The following is a 20528-nucleotide window of genomic DNA, read 5'->3' as shown; positions in this document are numbered from 1 at the left end:
CTGACCACTCACCCCATATAATGATGACACGGCCCGTCTTGACCACTCACCCCATATAATGATGACACGGCCCGTCCTGACCACTCACCCCATATAATAATGACACGGCCCGTCCTGACCACTCACCCCATATAATAATGACACAGCCCGTCCTGACCACTCACCCCATATAATAATGACACAGCCCGTCCTGACCACTCACCCCATATAATGATGACACGGCCCGTCCTGACCACTCACCCCATATAATGATGACACGGCCCGTCCTGACCACTCACCCCATATAATGATGACACGGCCCGTCCTGACCACTCACCCCATATAATAATGACACGGCCCGTCCTGACCACTCACCCCACAATATTACACCTCCATACAGGATAATACCCCATATAATGATGACACGGCCCGTCCTGACCACTCACCCCACAATATTACACCTCCATACAGGATAATACCCCATATAATGATGACACGGCCCGTCCTGACCACTCACCCCACAATATTACACCTCTATACAGGATAATACCCCATATAATAATGAAAAAGCCCGTCCTGACCACTTACCCCATAATATTATACCCCATATAATAATGACACAGCCCGCCCTGACCACTCACCCTAGAATATAGCACCCCATATAATAAAGACACAGCCTGTCCTGACCACTCACCCCATAATATTACACCTCTATACCAGGATAATACACCCCATATAATAATAACACAGCCCGTCCTGACCACTCACCCCATAATATTACACCTCTATACCGGGATAACACCCCATATAATAATGACACAGCCCGCCCTGACCACTCACCCTAGAATATAGCACCCCATATAATAAAGACACAGCCTGTCCTGACCACTCACCCCATAATATTACACCTCTATACCAGGATAATACACCCCATATAATAATAACACCGCCCGTCCTGACCACTCACCCCATAATATTACACCTCTATACCGGGATAACACCCCATATAATAATGACAAAGACCGCCCTGACCACTCACCCCATAATATTAGACCTCTATCCCGGGATAAAACCCCATATAATAATGACACGGCCCGCCCTGACAACTTACCCCATAATATTACACCTCTATACAGGATAACACCCCATATAATAATGACAAAGCCTGTCCTGACCACTTACCCCATAATATTACACCTCTATACCGGGATAACACCCCATATAATAATAACACAGCCCGTCCTGACCACTCACCCCCCTAGAATATTACACCCCATATAATAATGACACGGCCCGTCCTGACCACTCACCCCATAATATTACACCTCTATACAGGATAACACCCCATATAATAATGACAAAGCCCGTCCTGACCACTCACCCTAGAATATTACACCCCATATAATAATGACATGGCCCGTCCTGACCACTCACCCCATAATATTACACCTCTATACAGGGATAACACCCCATATAATAATGACACGGCCCGTCCTGACCACTCACCCCATATAATAATGACAAAGACCGCCCTGACCACTCACCCCATAATATTAGACCTCTATCCCGGGATAAAACCCCATATAATAATGACACGGCCCGTCCTGACAACTTACCCCATAATATTACACCTCTATACAGGATAACACCCCATATAATAATGACAAAGCCCGTCCTGACCACTCACCCTAGAATATTACACCTCTATACAGGATAATACCCCATATAATGACACGGCCTGTCCTGACCACTCACCCCATAATATTACACCTCTATACCAGGATAATACCCCATATAATAATGACACGGCCTGTCCTGACCACTTACCCCATAATATTACACCTCTATACCGGGATAACACCCCATATAATAATGACAAAGCCCGTCCTGACCACTCACCCTAGAATATTACACCCCATATAATAATGACAAGGACTGTCCTGACCACTCACCCCATAGTATTACAGTATATACAATGTCAGTAGTAATGTATAGGATAGATAGAGATATATATATATATATATATATAGAGTAACGTTGTATAGGGGTCAGATGAATGATATGGAGATTACCAGGGGAAGATAAGATGTATACAGGAGGGGGGTATGTATGGAAGGTAGGTAGCAGGATCGGAGCCATGTGGGGGGTGTGGTGGTGAGAACGCTCGGTACGGACATATAATAAAGAGGTGGGGGTGTGATATGGAGATATTGGGGTTGGGGATATTATAGGTGATTATTTTATAGGGTGCAGGTCTATAATAAATCAGAAGAGAGCCGTGTGACCTGTAAAGCCACGGATCTGTGATTTTACCACCCCCCCACCAAATCGGTTCCCTCCTCAGCTGCAATGACAGAGGCCAGGGGGTGTACAACATGCTGAATTCTAACCCATCGCTTTGGGCAGGTGTAGTACCTGCAGAATGAGACCCCTTCACACAAGACGCTCTGCAATGGAGTGCAATGCATGTGGCTGCAGCGCGCTGATGTGCGATTCAATCAAATGGTCCCAAGTCCATCACAGTATTACCCAACAGCAAATATACATCTTATACTCATCTCCACTCCATACATGACCTCCCATTGTGGGCTGATATGGAGATCAACGTCTCCCATCCTGTAACCCCACCTTCTCCTCCACAGGCCCCCCCCTGCCCCTCTTCTCCTCCACAGGCCCCCCCCCCCCCCCCGCCAACTTCTCCTCCACGGCCCTCCAGCCCCCCCCCGCCACCTTCTCCTCCACGGCCCTCCAGCCCCCCTTCACCTTCTCCTCCACAAGCCCCTCCCCCTGCCACCTTCTCCTCCACGGCCCCCCTTCTCCTCCACAGGCCCCCCTGCCCCCTTTTCAACGACCCCCCTTCACCTTCTCCTCCACAGGCCCCCCTGCCCCCTTCCCTTTCTCAGGCCCCCCCTTCACCTCCATGGCCCCCCCCCTGCCCCCCTTCTCCACGACCCACCTGCCACCTTCTCCTCCACAGGGCCCCCCCCCCTGCCACCTTCTCCTCCACAGGGCCCCCCCCCCTGCCACCTTCTCCTCCACAGGGCCCCCCCCCTGCCACCTTCTCCTCCACAGGGCCCCCCCCCCCTGCCACCTTCTCCTCCACAGGGCCCCCCCCCCCTGCCACCTTCTCCTCCACAGGGCCCCCCCCCCCTGCCACCTTCTCCTCCACAGGGCCCCCCCCCCTGCCACCTTCTCCTCCACAGGGCCCCCCCCCCCTGCCACCTTCTCCTCCACAGGGCCCCCCCCCCCTGCCACCTTCTCCTCCACAGGCCCCCCCCCCCCCGCCACCTTCTCCTCCACAGGCCCCCCCCCCCCCGCCACCTTCTCCTCCACAGGCCCCCCCCCCCCCGCCACCTTCTCCTCCACAGGCCCCCCCCCCCCGCCACCTTCTCCTCCACAGGCCCCCCCCCCCCGCCACCTTCTCCTCCACAGGCCCCCCCCCCCCGCCACCTTCTCCTCCACAGGCCCCCCCCCCCCCGCCACCTTCTCCTCCACAGGCCCCCCCCCCGCCACCTTCTCCTCCACAGGCCCCCCCCCCGCCACCTTCTCCTCCACAGGCCCCCCCCCCCCGCCACCTTCTCCTCCACAGGCCCCCCCCCCCCCGCCACCTTCTCCTCCACAGGCCCCCCCCCCCGCCACTATTATTATAGAAAATAAAGTTGTGTGTGATATACAGTATCTGTCAAAAGTAAGTACACCCCATCACTTACATTTGTGTAAATCTTTTCTTCTCTCTTTTCATGTGACAACACTGAAGAAATGACACTTGTCTACAATGTAAAGTAGTGAGTGTACAGCTTGTATAACAGTGTAAATTTCCTGTCCCCTCAAAATAACTCAACTGTCCCAAGTGTCATTTCTTCAGTGTTGTCACATGAAAAGAGAGAAGAAAAGATTTACAAAAATGTGACTGAGGGTGTACTTACTTTTGTGAGATTCTGTATATTGGACTATGAATGTCACACGTCCTGTCCAAACTACTAATGTTCTATCAGAGATATATATGGGGGAGGGGTGATCTAGCCCAATATAAATGGAGGAGTGCTAATAATTGGTGTCCCAAGACAGAGATATATAGATAGATAGAGATATATATATATATATATATATATATATATATATATATATATATATATATATATATATATATATATATATATATATATATATATATATATATATAATGAAGGGTATATAAGGGAGGTGGTATATATGCGATGTGTAGAGCAGATATTATCAGTAATAGAGGAGTATATATCATGTGGTGTATCACAGAATTAATAATAATATAGTGGAGGTGAGATATTTGGTGTGCAGCCACCGATTATAATTTACCCTTCATATGTACTAATTAAAAAAACAATTATATATAGATAGATGTATACAGGTGTGTATATATAATGGTGATGTATATAGAAGGTGTATATATAACGTTGTGGATGTATATAGTACATATTATAGTGATCTGTATAGAGGAGTATAAATAATGGTCTGGATGTATATAGGAGGTATAAATAGTATTATACTGGTTATGTATACAAGAGCTGTATATATAATATTGATGATGTATACAGGAGAGGTATATAGTATAATGTTGGTTAATATATACAGGAGGTGTATATCATATATAATGTTGGTGATGTATATATAGGAGTATATATCACATATGTTGGTGATGTATACAGGAGGTGTATATAGGAGTATTATATACAATGCTGGTGATGTATACAGGAGGTGTATATAGGAGTATTATATACAATGCTGGTGATGTATACAGGAGGAGTATATATATGATATACACTGCGGGTGATGTATACAGGAGTATATATTATATACAATGCTGGTGATGTATATAGGAGTATATATTATATACAATGCTGGTGATGTATACAGGAGGAGTATATATTATATACAATGCTGGTGATGTATACAGGAGTATATATTATATACAATGTTGGTGATGTATACAGGAGGAGTATATGTTATGTACAATGCAGGTGATGTATACAGGAGTATATATATTATATAGAATGTTGGTGAAGTATACAGGAGGAGTATATATATTATATACAATGCTGGTGATGTATACAGGAGGAGTATATATATTATATACAATGCTGGTGATGTATACAGGAGGAGTATATATATTATATACAATGCTGGTGATGTATACAGGAGGAGTATATATATTATATACAATGCTGGTGATGTATACAGGAGGAGTATATATATTATATACAATGCTGGTGATGTATATAGGAGTATATATTATATACAATGTTGGTGATGTATACAGGAGGAGTATATGTTATGTACAATGCAGGTGATGTATACAGGAGTATATATATTATATAGAATGTTGGTGAAGTATACAGGAGGAGTATATATATTATATACAATGCTGGTGATGTATACAGGAGGAGTATATATATTATATACAATGCTGGTGATGTATACAGGAGGAGTATATATATTATATACAATGCTGGTGATGTATATAGGAGTATATATTATATACAATGTTGGTGATGTATACAGGAGGAGTATATGTTATGTACAATGCAGGTGATGTATACAGGAGTATATATATTATATAGAATGTTGGTGAAGTATACAGGAGGAGTATATATATTATATACAATGCTGGTGATGTATACAGGAGGAGTATATATATTATATACAATGCTGGTGATGTATACAGGAGGAGTATATATATTATATACAATGCTGGTGATGTATACAGGAGGAGTATATATATTATATACAATGCTGGTGATGTATATAGGAGTATATATTATATACAATGTTGGTGATGTATACAGGAGGTGTATATTGGAGTATATATTATGTACAATGCTGGGGATGTATACAGGAGTATATATTATATACTATGTTGGTGATGTATACAGGAGGAGTATATATTATATATAATGTTGGTGATGTATACAGGAGGAGTATATATTATATACAATGTTGGTGATGTATACAGGAGAAGAATACAGGAGTGTATATTATATACAATGCTGGTGATGTATACAGGAGTATATATTATATAGAATGTTGGTGATGTATACAGAAGGAGTATATATATGATATACAAATGTTGGTGATGTATACAGGAGTATATATGATATACAAATGTTGGTGATGTATACAGGAGGTGTATATAGGAGTATATATTATATACAATGCTGGTGATGTATACAGGAGGAGTATATATGATATATTTGGAGTCCAGCACAGAGAATAATAACAATGATGAGGTCGGTGGGTCGGTTGGGGGGAGGGGAAGACGGTCCGATGATCGGGTCGGTCCCGCTATCGGTGTCGGCCAGGCCGCCCGGTCCGGGTCTTTCCCGGCGTATATCCTCCCCCGGGGTCGGTCGGTGTCTCGGCGGCCCCGGGGGAGGTGGGTAGTCCTGCATGTCGCCCCCTCCGGCCTCCTCTCCCGCCTGTCTCCCTCCGGGAGGCTCCGGTGCCCGGTGAGGCCTGGTGCGGCGCCTGGAGCCGGGGCCTGGAGTAGAGGAGGAGTCCGGCGGAGGTGAGAGGAGGGCGGGAGATGCGGTGTGCTCCCCCCGGGGGAGTGTAGGGGGGGAAGGGAGGGGGTCCCGGGAAACGGGGAGGAGGGGGACACTCCGGACTTACCTGTCATTACTTTCTACGCCATCTTGGATCGACTTGTCAGGAGCCGCCGCACTGCATGATGGGAAGAGCACCGACACCAACACTACATGCACCGATCACACCACCGACACACTACACCCACCGATCACACCGCACTGCATGCCGGGAACACGCCTGATCACCGACTTCATACACCGCACTGCATGATGGGAACCAATCACCGACAATATAAACACCGATCACTACACATAGTACGATCACCGACTTCATACACCGCACTGCATGATGGGAACCGATCACTACACATAATACGATCACTACAATCACTGATGACTACACATAGTACGATCACTACAATCACTGATCACTACAGATAATACGATCACCGACTATAGAACCACCGATCACTACAATCACCGACCATACAATCACTGATCACTACACATAGTACGATCACCACAATCACCGATTACTACAATCACCACAATCACCGATTACTACAATCACCACAATCACTAATCACTACACATAATACGATCACTACAATCACTGATCACTACACATAGTACGATCACCGATCACTACAAACACCGATCACTACAATCACTGATCACCTACTATACAATCACCGATCACTACACATAGTACGATCACTACAATCACTGATCACTACACATAGTACGATCACCGACTTCATACACCGCACTGCATGATGGGAACCGATCACTACACATAATACGATCACTACAATCACTGATGACTACACATAGTACGATCACCGATCACTACAAACACCGATCACTACAAACACCGATCACTACAATCACTGATCACTACAATCACTGATCACTACACATAGTACGATCACCGATCACTACAAACACCGATCACCACAATCACTGATCACCTACTATACAATCACCGATCACTACAATCACTGATCACCTACTATACAATCACCGACTACAATCACCGATTACTACAATCACCACAATCACTAATCACTACACATAATACGATCACTACAATCACTGACCACTACACATAGTACGATCACCGACTTCATACACCGCACTGCATGATGGGAACCGATCACTACACATAATACGATCACTACAATCACTGATGACTACACATAGTACGATCACTACAATCACTGATCACTACACATAGTACGATCACTACAAACACCGATCACCACAATCACTGATCACCTACTATACAATCACCGATCACTACAATCACTGATCACCTACTATACAATCACCGATCACTACAGATAGTACGATCACCACAATCACTGATCACTACACATAGTACGATCACCGACTATAGAACCACCGATCACTACAGATAGTACGATCACTGACTATAGAACCACCGATCACTACAATCACCGACCATACAATCACCGATCACTACACATAGTACGATCACAGATCACTACAAACACCGATCACTACAATCACTGATCACCACAATAACTGATCACCTACTATACAATCACCGATCACTACAATCACCGATCACTACAGATAGTAAGATCACCACAATCACTGATGACCACAATCACTGATCACTACAATCACCACAATTACCACAATCACTGATCACTACAATCACCACACTCACCAATCACCGATCACCACACTCACCGATCACTACAATCACCACACTCACTGATCACTACAATCACCACACTCACCGATCACTACAATCACCACACTCACTGATCACTACAATCACCACACTCACCGATCACTACAATCACCACACTCACCGATCACTACAATCACCACACTCACCGATCACTACAATCACCACACTCACCGATCACTACAATCACCACACTCACTGATCACTACAGATAGTAAGATCACCACAATCACTGATGACCACAATCACTGATCACTACAATCACCACACTCACTGATCACTACAATCACCACACTCACCGATCACTACAATCACCACACTCACCGATCACTACAATCACCACACTCACTGATCACTACAATCACCACACTCACCGATCACTACAATCACCACACTCACTGATCACTACAATCACCACACTCACTGATCACTACAATCAACACACTCACCGATCACTACAATCACCGATCACCACAATCACAATCACTGCAATCATCACAATCACCGATCACTACAATCACTGATCACTGCAATCACAGATCACTACAATCACCGATCACTCCGATCACCACAATCACCGATCACTACAATCACCACACTCACCAATCACTACAATCACCGATCACCACACTCACCAATCACTACAATCACCGATCACCACACTCACCAATCACTACAATCACCACACTCACTAATCACTACAATCACCGATCACCACAATCACAATCACTGCAATCATCACAATCACCGATCACTACAATCACTGATCACTGCAATCACAGATCACTACAATCACCGATCACTCCGATCACCACAATCACCGATCACTACAATCACCACACTCACCGATCACTAAAATCACTGATCACTAAAATCACCGATCACTGCAATCACTACAATCACCGATCACTACAATCACCGATCACTGCAATCACCGATCACTGCAATCACCGATCACTGCAATCACTACAATCACCGATCACTGCAATCACCGATCACTGCAATCACCGATCACTGCAATCACTACAATCACCGATCACTGCAATCACCACAATCACTGATCACTGCAATCACCACAATCACCGATCACTACAATCACCGATCACTGCAATCACTACAATCACCGATCACTGCAATCACCACAATCACCGATCACTGCAATCACCACAATCACCGATCACTACAATCACCGATCACTGCAATCACTACAATCGCCGATCACTGCAATCACCACAATAACCGATCACTACAATCACCAACAATACAAACACCACAATCATCGATCACTACAGATAGTACGATCACCGACAATAGAAACACCGATCATTACAATCACCGATCACCACAATCGCTGATCGCTACAATCACTGATCACTACAATCACAATCGCTACAATCACCGACAATACAAACACCGCAATCACCGATCACTGCAATCACCACTCACTACAATCATCGATCACTACAGATAGTACGATCACTGACAATAGAAACACAGATCACTACAATCACCAATCACTGCAATCACTGACAATACAAACACCACAATCACCGACAATACAATCACCAATCACTACTGCACCATGTGATCAGCCCTGATCATTCCATCTCACCCCACATCACTGATATTGCACGACATGAACCCTGTACACCACCGACACCAATCCCACCACCGACACCAATCCCACCACTGACACCCCACACCAATCCCACCACCGACACCAATCCCACCACCGACACCCCACACCAATCCCACCACCGTTACCAATCCCACCACTGACACCCCACACCAATCCCACCACCGACACCAATCCTAGCACTGACACCCCACACCAATCCCACCACCGACACCAATCCTAGCACTGACACCCCACACCAATCTCACCACCGAAACAAATCCCACCACCGACACCAATCCTAGCACTGACACCCCACACCAGTCCCATCACCGACACCAGTCCCATCACCGACACCAGTCCCATCACCGACACCAGTCCCATCACCGATACCAATCCCACCACCGACGCCAATCCTAGCACTGACACCCCACACCAATCCCACCACCGACACCAATCCCACCACCGACACCCCACACCAATCCCACCACCGTTACCAATCCCACCACTGACACCCCACACCAATCCCACCACCGACACCAATCCTAGCACTGACACCCCACACCAATCCCACCACCGACACCAATCCTAGCACTGACACCCCACACCAATCCCATCACCGACACCAATCCCACCACTGACACCCCACACCAATCTCACCACCGAAACAAATCCCACCACCGACACCAATCCTAGCACTGACACCCCACACCAGTCCCATCACCGACACCAGTCCCATCACCGACACCAGTCCCATCACCGACACCAGTCCCATCACCGATACCAATCCCACCACCGACGCCAATCCTAGCACTGACACCCCACACCAATCCCACCACCGATACCAATCCCACCACTGACACCCCACACCAATCTCACCACCGACACAAATCCCACCACCGACACCAATCCCACCACTGACACCCCACACCAGTCCCATCACCGATACCAATCCCACCACCGACGCCAATCCTAGCACTGACACCCCACACCAATCCCACCACCGATACCAATCCCACCACTGACACCCCACACCAATCTCACCACCGACACAAATCCCACCACCGACACCAATCCCACCACTGACACCCCACACCAATCCCATCACCGACACCAATCCCACCACCGACACCCCACACCAATCTCACCACCGACACAAATCCCACCACCGACACCAATCCCACAACTGACACCCCACACCAATCCCACCACCGACACCAATCCCACCACCGACACCCCACACCAATCCCACCACCGATACCAATCCCACCACTGACACCCCACACCAATCTCACCACCGACACCCCACACCAATCCCACCACCGACACCAATCCCACCACCGATACTAATCCCACCACTGACACCCCACACCAATCTCACCACCGACACAAATCCCACCACCGACACCCCACACCAATCCCAACACCGACACCAGTCCTAGCACTGACACCCCACACCAATCCCATTACCGACACCAATCCCAGCACCGACACCTTCCCAGCACCGACACCGATCCCAGCACCGTCACCCCACACCAATCCCAGCACCGACACCGATCCCAGCACTGACACCCCACACCAATCCCAGCACCGACACCAATCCCAGCACTGACACCCTGCACAGAGACTGACACCTCACACCAATCCCAACACCGACACCAATCCAACCACCAACACCAATTCAACCACTGACACCAATCCCAGCACTGACACCCCACACCAATCCCAGCATCGACACCAATCCCAGCATCAACACCAATCCCAGCACTGACAACCCACACCAATCCCAGCACTGACACCAATCCCAACACCGACATCCCACACCAATCCCAGCACTGACACCAATCCCAGCACTGACACCCCACGCCAATCCCAGCACTGACACCAATCCCACCACCGACACCCCATACCAATCCCAGCACTGACACCAATCCCACCACCAACACCAATCCCAGCTCCGACACCCCACACCAATCCCACCACCGACACCCCACACCAATCCCAGCACCGACACCCTGCACAGAGACTGACACCATACACCAATCCCAGCACTGACACCTCACACCAATCCCAGCACTGACACCATACACCAATCCCACCACCGACACCAATCCCAGCACTGACACCCCACACCAATCCCAGCACTGACACTTCACACCAATCCCAGCACTGACACCATACACCAAAAAAAAAATCCTGATCCATTTCCCGGAGTAGTGCAATGTTACTATGGTAACATTCTATTGCTCTGGTCACAGTGTGTTGAAATAAAATCCTAAAAAAAAAAAATGTCAGACCCCTGTCCCGACGGAGATGCTGGCTTCCTTTATATCCCTTATCCCAAAACCGGACAAGGACCCGACCTCCTGCGCCAGTTATAGGCCTATCGCCCTATTGAACTCGGACCTTAAAGCGGGAGTCCACCGGGACTCCGCGTTTTTTTTTTTTTTTTAAAAGCCAGCAGCTACAAATACTGCAGCTGCTGACTTTTAAAATAGTGACACTTACCTGTCCAGCGCGCCCGCGATGTCGGCACCCGAAGCCGATCGCTAGGTCGTCTGTCGGGTCCTGCCGCCGCCATCTTGGGTATGGGAATCAGGAAATGGAGCCTTTCGGCTTCATTTCCCGGTTCCCTACTGCGCATGCGCGAATTGCGCTGCGCAATAAGGACGGTCCCCGCTGACTCTGGGATCTGTGTTTTTCCCAGCAGGCAGCGGGGCACTTGCGGAAGGGGGCGGGCACTTGCGGAAAGGGGCGTAAGTTACGCCCCTTTCCGCAGAGAGCTGTCCCGGAAGTGGGTGCAGTTACCTGGATTATCCAGGTAACTGCACCCCCCTCCCCCCTGAAAGGTGCCGATTGTGGCACCGGAGGGGGGGAGGGTTCCGATGAGCGGAAGGTCCACTTTAGGGTGGACCTCCGCTTTAAGATCTTTACAAAAATCCTGGCGAACCGCCTCAACGCAATCCTCCCTGACCTGGTCCATAAGGACCAGGTAGGCTTTGTTCCTCTCAGACAAGCAGGTGACAACACTAGGAAAGTCATCGACCTCATTGACGTCGCAAACAAGACGGGCCGCCCCTCCCTGGTCCTAAGTCTGGACGCGGAGAAGGCGTTCGATCGCCTGAGCTGGCCCTTCATGACGGCAACGCTCTCCCGTATGGGCTTTCGGGGTCCCTTCCTGCAAGCTATACGACACCTTTACACCACCCCCACCTCTCGAGTCAAGACCCCATATGCTACTTCTCCGACTTTCTCTATCACTAATGGCACCCGCCAGGGCTGTCCGCTTTCTCCTCTGCTGTTTGCACTCTGTGTTGAGCCTCTGGCGGAGGCCATTAGAAGAAACCCAGATATTCGGGGTATCCCATTTCGGGCTGGGAATTTAAAATTTCACTTTTTGCAGACGACGTCATCCTCACCCTGACCCAGCCCAGGACCACCCTGCCCAACCTACACGCGGAACTTAATCAATACGGGGCGATCTCGGGCTACAAAATCAACACATCCAAATCCGTAGCCCTTCCACTTAATATGCCCCTAGCTGAAGGGGCCTATCTGCGTTCGGCCTTCCCCTACCGTTGGGAGACCTCCTCTCTTAAATACCTAGGGGTTCAACTTACACCTTTCTTCCACACCCTATACCAGGCCAACTTCCCCCCCCCCTTTATAGGGAGATCAGGGGACTTATCCATAAATGGAAGACATACCATATTTCTCTTACGGGGCGGATCGCATCCATTAAAATGGTAATCCTCCCCAAACTCCTCTACTTATTTCAGACACTGCCTGTCCCGATCCCCTATGCCCACCTCCGTACGCTCCAGAAAGACCTGCTAAAATTTGTGTGGAACTTCAGGCAACATCGGGTTCCTGGCACGGTTTTGACTGCCCTGCGCTCTGATGGCGGTTTGGCGTTCCCTGACTTGGTTCGGTACTACCAGGCGACACAGCTCCGGGCAATAGTCTCATGGTTCCCACAACGGTCGTACAACAAGTGGTCGGAGATAGAAAAAATATGGTTAGCTCCAGTACACCTGAACAGTATGCTCTGGGGGGCGAAGGTGGTGATTGACTCTAGCCGGTTGTTGGGCTCGATGGCCCACCTCCGCCAGCTTTGGCAGAAGCTGTCCCGTCAATGCAAGCTACATTCGGAGTCCTCCCTGCTGACCTCGTTCCTTTGTAACCCCACGCTCCCAGACAGCTTGACCCACCAGATGTCCTGGCCCTGGGCATCTCGAGGCCTGTTTCACCTAGGACACCTGGTAGACCCCAGATCGAGAAGACTGCTCTCTTTCTCGGATCTCCAGGCCAAACATGACCTCCCCCGACAGACGTTCTACAGTTACCTCCAAATAAGACATTTTGCACAATCCATAGCCCCGAGACTTCAATTCTCCCCACCCTCCCCATTTGAGATGATTATATTGGACGGACGTACTCGCAGGGGGTTAATTTCGGACTTCTACCGCATTCTCAGCTCGCACCACTCCCAGACGAAGGGCAAGCATAACTACATGTTGAAGTGGGAGAGGGACCTAGGCGAGGAGCTCTCACTTGAGGACTGGCAGGGGGTGTGGCGACAGGCGGCCAAATCCTCCCTTTGCACTCTTTACAAGGAAAATGCCTATAAAATACCCTTTCATTGGTATCGGACCCCAGCGGTCCTGCACAAAATCTACCCTACCACTTCGGATCGCTGTTGGCGCTGCTTAAAAGATAGAGGTACCCTGCTCCATATATATTGGGCCTGCCCCTCGATATTCCCTTTCTGGACCATGACCCAACAGCTCCTTGTCCGCTTGTTGGAAGTGCCTATCCCGTTTGAACCCAAGTTCTTCCTACTCGGCCTGTCAAGCCTTAAAATAGCTAAACCGTCCCGGAAGCTTTTAAGACACATTCTCACGGCTGCCCGCTTGTCACGATCACTCTGGCGTTTCGGCCGTACACAGGAGACTTACCCGTAGAAGCCTGTCGTGGAGAACCCGTCGTTTCCCCTTGACGCGCGCTAAAGCGAACGAACGCACTCGCGTCAACATTAACGAGCGCACGCACACACGTGGGGTCACGAACGGGCGCACGTCTACTCGCGGGGGCACGCTGACCCGTCGTACGACCGTTTTGGCGCCCTAAGGTCTTCTTAAGGCACTTGCTCCATCCCATCCGTGCTGTCCAGTCTACAGCGTGTCCGTGACCTTGCTTTCTGTACCTGTACCCGTTACTTTGGTTCCTGATACCCGGCTTGTTCCTTGACCCTGATCCGTTGCTGCCTGCCTAAGACCTCTGCTTGTCTGACCACGTCTCTGCCTCATCCTCTTGTACCTTGCTGATCGATCCCTGCTGACCCGGCCTGCACCTGACCCTGCTGTTCCTGCTTACCCGTTGGGGTTCCTGTATTTCCTGACGTCCACCTGCCCGCCAGTCTATCCACTTGTGCCTGCCTGCTACAGTCAAGTACCATCAGCTCTACCTACTCGCTGTCGGTGCCCTGCTGCTTATCCGGACCGGTCTCCATCCGCCAGGCACTTGTGCCCCCTGAACTTTTGAATACCTGTCTCCATCTCCAGGGGTTCATTAGCCAGGGGATACGAGGGGCCGCTCCCTGCATTCCAGGCTCAACTACTAGGTACGTGACACCGCTGCTTGATAGCCCTTAATTGGAAAAGCCAATTGGCCCCGACTATGGAAGCCCTTTACTCTAGAATTAAGGACATAGAACTCATGGAGAAAATGACTGCCAGAATACGGGACAGGCTGGAGGAATTTGATTTGGTTTGGAGGAGATGGCGGCTGCTGGAGGATTAGAGGTGTACCGGGTATGGTGTGACGACATGGACCACTGGCTTTCTCTTTCTTATCTCTTTCCTGTCCTTTCTCTACTAACTTTGATTGTATATGTGGCGGTCTCTTGCTGCTGCGATTTCAGTGTAATGCATAGGCCTTATGGCAGAACTTACCGGGCTCCTCGGGTTTGGGAGCGGACAGTTGACGGTATGTGTTTAGTGACCCCCCCATGCTCGGTCGACCACACACTTCTGCCTTGTTGTATGCGCCCCTGACTCATTATCACGGGTAGCCCTGCTTATTTCTAACCATGCTATGTCTTGTAATTCCGCCTCTGCTACTATGCTTCTGTACTGTTTATTTTTTTTATGTTGATACTCAAAATAAAGAAACCGTTATTTAAAAAAAAAAAAAAAGATGTAATAAAAAAAATTGAAACAAATATATTCAATTTTCCGTTTTCTTCTACTGTCCCCAGTCAGTGTCCCTGATCACCGCCACACCCGTTATATGGGGACGCCGTACTGCACTGGTGACAACATGTAAAACAAAATTAAAAAAACTTGAAACTTTTTAATTACCCCCATTTCTTCATTTACCAACAAATTATGAAAAAAAAAAAAAAAAGCAACTTAAAAAAACTCGCCACGCCTCTTACTAAATACCTCAGACTACTTTCCAAAAAAGGGGTGATTTAGGGAGTATTTTTGGTGTTTTTGGGCCTCAAAAAATTAGATCGCCCGTCAGGGTTGTCAGATATACAGAATCTCACAAAAGTAAGTACACCCTTCAGTCACATTTGTGTAAATCTTTTCTTTTCATGTGACAACACTGAAGAAATGACACTTGTCTACAATGTAAAGTAGTGAGTGTACAGCTTGTATAACAGTGTACATTTCCTGTCCCCTCAAAATAACTCAACACACAGCCATTAATGTCTAAACCGCTGGCAACAAAAGTCAGTACACCCCTAAGTGGAAATCTCCAAATTGGGCTCAAAGTGTCAATATTTTGTGTGGCCGCCATTATTTTCCAGCACTGCCTTCACCCTCTTGGGCATGGAGGTCACCAGAGCTTCACAGGTTGTCACCGGAGTCCTCTTCCCCTCCCCCATGATGACATCACAGAGCTGGTGGATGTTGGAGACCTTCCCCTCCTCCACCTTCCCTCTGAGGACGTCCCACAGATGATCAATAGGGTTTAGGTCTGGAGACATGCTTGGCCAGTCCATCACCTTTACCCTCAGCTTCTTTAGCAAGGCAGTGGTGGTGTTGGAGGTGTGTTTGGGGTGGTTATCATGTTGGAATACTGCCCTGCGGTCCAGTCTCTGAAGGGAGGGGGTCACGCTCTGCTTCAGTATGTCACAGTACATGTTGGCATTCATGGTCCCCTCAATGATCTGTAGCCCCCCAGTGCCGGCAGCACTCATGCAGCCCCAGACCATGACACCCCCACCACCATGCCTGACTGTAGACAAGACACACTTGTCTTTGTCCTCCTCACCTGGTTGCCCCCACACACGCTTGTCACCATCTGACACCAAATACCTTTATCTTGGTCTCATCAGAGCACAGGACATGGTTCCAGTAATCCATCTCCTTAGTCTGCTTGTCTTCAGCAAACTGTTTGTGGTCTTTCTTGTACATCATCTTTAGAAGAGGCTTCCTTCTGGGATGACAGCCATGCAGACCAATTTGATGCAGTGTGCGACGTATGGTCTGAGCACTGACAGGCTGACCCCCCCCCCACCCCTACAACCTCTGCAGCAATGCTGGCAGCACTCATCTATTTCCCAAAGACAACCTCTGGATATGACGCTGATCACGTGATCTCAACTTCTTTGGTGGACCATGGCGAGGCCTGTTCTGAGGGGAACCTGTCCTGTTATACCGCTGTATGGTCTTGGCCACCGTGCTGCAGCTCAGTTTCAGGGTCTTGGCAATCTTCTTATAGCCTAGGCCATCTTTATGTAGAGCGACAATTCTTATCTTCAGATCCTCAGAGAGTTCTTTGCCATGAGGTGCCATGTTGTACTTCCAGTGACCAGTATGAGAGAGTGAGAGCGATAACACCAAATTTAACACACCTGCTCCCCATTCACACCTGAGACCTTGTAACACTAACGAGTCACATGACACCGGGGGGAGGGAAAATGGCTAATTGGGCCCAATTTGGAGATTTTCACTTAGGGGGTGTACTGACTTTTGTTGCCAGCGGTTTAGACATTAATGGCTGTGTGTTGAGTTATTTTGAGGGGACAGGAAATTTACACTGTTATACAAGCTGTACACTCACTACTTTACATTGTAGACAAGTGTCATTTCTTCAGTGTTGTCACATGAAAAGAGAGAAGAAATGTCACTGAGGGGTGTACTTACTTTTGTGAGATACTGTATATCTGACAACTCTGACGCACTGACGGGCGATCTCATTTCTTGAGGCCCAAAAACACCAAAAATACTCCCTAAATCACCCTTTTTTGGAAAGTAGTCTGAGGTATTTAGTAAGAGGCGTGGCAAGTTTTTTGAAGTTGTTTTTTTTTTTGGTCATAATTTTTTGGTAAATGAAGAAATGGGGGTAATTAAAAAGGGACACTGACTGGGGACAGTAGAAGAAAACGGAAAATGGAATATATTTGTTTTAATTTTTTTCATTACATTTTTTTTTTTTTATGATTTTATTTCAATAGAATGTTACCATAGTAACATTGCACTACTCCGGGGAAGGGAATCAGGATTTTTTTTTATTTTTATGATTGATTATATCTGTGGATTTCATTGCTAAATCCAAGCATTTTATTGAATCAAATCGATTCATTCAGTTTGTTTTGTTGTGATTAGCTGTGATTGGCCCTGTCTGCATCATGTGATCACATTGATCAATCACATTTGGCAACACAATTGTACACGATACATGGCATGATAGGAAGCCTTCAATTTTTTTTACAACTGTCATGTGACCTGCTGTGATTGGTTACAGCGGTCACATGGTACGGGCAGCGACCAGGTGTCACGCCACACTCGGTTACCCATCACATTTTGCTACCCGCTGGAGTGCGCATGCGCGATGCCGCCATATGCTTTCCAACACTGTTGTAAGACCACTTCGCCACGCTTCGCTCGGCATAATTTATAATCTAACTCTACGTCCACTTGGATGGCGGGGCTTGAACCCGGACTCAGGGGTGTGGCCACAAAATTCTGCACAAGCGCAGATCGCCACAGTGTTGGACCGCATTCAGCGGCGTCGCACATGCGCGGTCCAGCAGGTAGCCAAATGTGATAGGTCGCCATATGTGACGAAAAACACCGGTAGACTGATCAGTCCATCACACACAGCCGGTGACAGAACGTGCTGCTGAGCCGCCCAATCAGGGAGTCCACCCGGATCAAACCAAAAAGCCCCGCCCCGCCTTTTTGTTATAGGCTGAAGCTGGTTAAACCTGGCACAATATACCCGTCCAGAGCAAAACCTACCGATAATGGCCGGCAAAATATTCCTTCCCAACATACAATTAATAAAAGAGTCATTTTTTCAATATTTATTTTATATAAAAAAAAATGTAATTGGATATTTTATATAATTTTTATGTAGCAGGGAGTGTCTGTCAAGGAGGCCCGTGGAATGTTACCCCTTTTGCCCCCTTATATTATTTTTAAGGGTTAACGTTTGCCGCCATTCCACCAGCAGGGGCGCAATTTTGAAGCGTGACATGTTGGGTAATAATTTACAATGTAAAAAAAAATTGGGCTAACTTTACTGATATCTCACTTTTTTAATTAAAATAAGTGTTCTCTATTGTTGCTGGGGGTATTTTCTTGTTGAGGGGATCTATAATTGCTGTGCGGATCTATTGTTGCTGGGGGTATTTTCTTGTTGAGGGGATCTATAATTGCTGTGTGGATCTATTGTTGCTGGGGGTATTTTCTTGTTGAGGGGATCTATAATTGCTGTGTGGATCTATTGTTGCTGGGGGTATTTTCTTGTTGAGGGGATCTATAATTGCTGTGTGGATCTATTGTTGCTGGCTGCTGGGGACCTATTTTCTGCCTTTCATTCGCAAATTCTATACTACTTAGTACCAAATAATTATACTTTTCTGTATTCTCTAGGTAAAGGGTGGAACCAAACGGAAGATCTCAGAGGTGTTTAAGGGGTGGAGACAAGGGGTGCTCAGAGCTGGGTAGGATAAGAAAACAAGGGGTGCTCAGAGGTGGGTAGTGGGAGTAAACAAGGGGCGCTCAGAGGTGGGTAGGAGGAGGAGACAAGGGGCGCTCAGAGGTGGGTAGGAGGAGGAGAGAAGGGGCGCTCAGAGGTGGCTAGTGGAAGTAGACAAGGGGCGCTCAGAGGTGGGTAGGAGGAGGAGACAAGGGGCGCTCAGAGGTGGGTAGGGGAGGAGACAAGGGGTGCTCAGCGTTGGGTAGGGGTGGAGATGAGGGGTGCTCAGAGGTGGGTAGGGGTGGAGACAAGGGGCACTCAGAGGTGGGTAGTGGGAGTAGACAAGGGGCGCTCAGAGGTGGGTAGGAGGAGGAGACAAGGGGCGCTCAGAGGTGGGTAGGAGGAGGAGACAAGGGGTGCTCAGAGCTGGGTAGGGGAGGAGACAATGGGTGCTCAGAGTTGGGTAGGGGTGGAGATGAGGGGTGCTCAGAGGTGGGTAGGGGTGGAGACAAGGGGTACTCAGAGGTGGGTAGGGGCGGAGACAAGGGGTGCTCAGAGGAGGGTAGGGAGTGGAGACAAGGGGTGCTTAGAGGTGGGTAGAGGGTGGTGACGAGGGATGCTCAGAGGTGGGTAGGGGTGGAGACAAGGGGTTCTCAGAGGTGGGTAGGGGGCAGAGACAAGGGGTGCTCAGAGGTAGGTAGGGGGCAGAGACAAG

The 20528-nt window shown here is 48.3% G+C and overlaps 1 protein-coding gene across 1 annotated transcript in view; it reads right to left on the bottom strand.

Annotated features, from left to right (window-relative positions):
* HELZ (helicase with zinc finger) overlaps positions 1 to 6783 on the bottom strand; it is a gene marked incomplete in the record, with an annotated part of 102107 nt that extends 95324 nt beyond the window's left edge. Inside the window, 1 exon segment of the mRNA XM_077460648.1 lies at positions 6625 to 6783.
* Positions 6784 to 20528: the final 13745 nt, after the last annotated feature.

The sequence above is a fragment of the Lithobates pipiens genome, unplaced genomic scaffold (assembly GCF_037356315.1).
Source record: "Lithobates pipiens isolate NorthernLeopardFrog02 unplaced genomic scaffold, aLitPip1_a1.2 Scaffold_28, whole genome shotgun sequence".
NCBI lineage: Eukaryota > Metazoa > Chordata > Amphibia > Anura > Ranidae > Lithobates > Lithobates pipiens.
The sequence above is the reverse complement of the archived record's forward strand: the minus strand, read 5'-3'. Positions and strand labels throughout refer to the sequence as shown.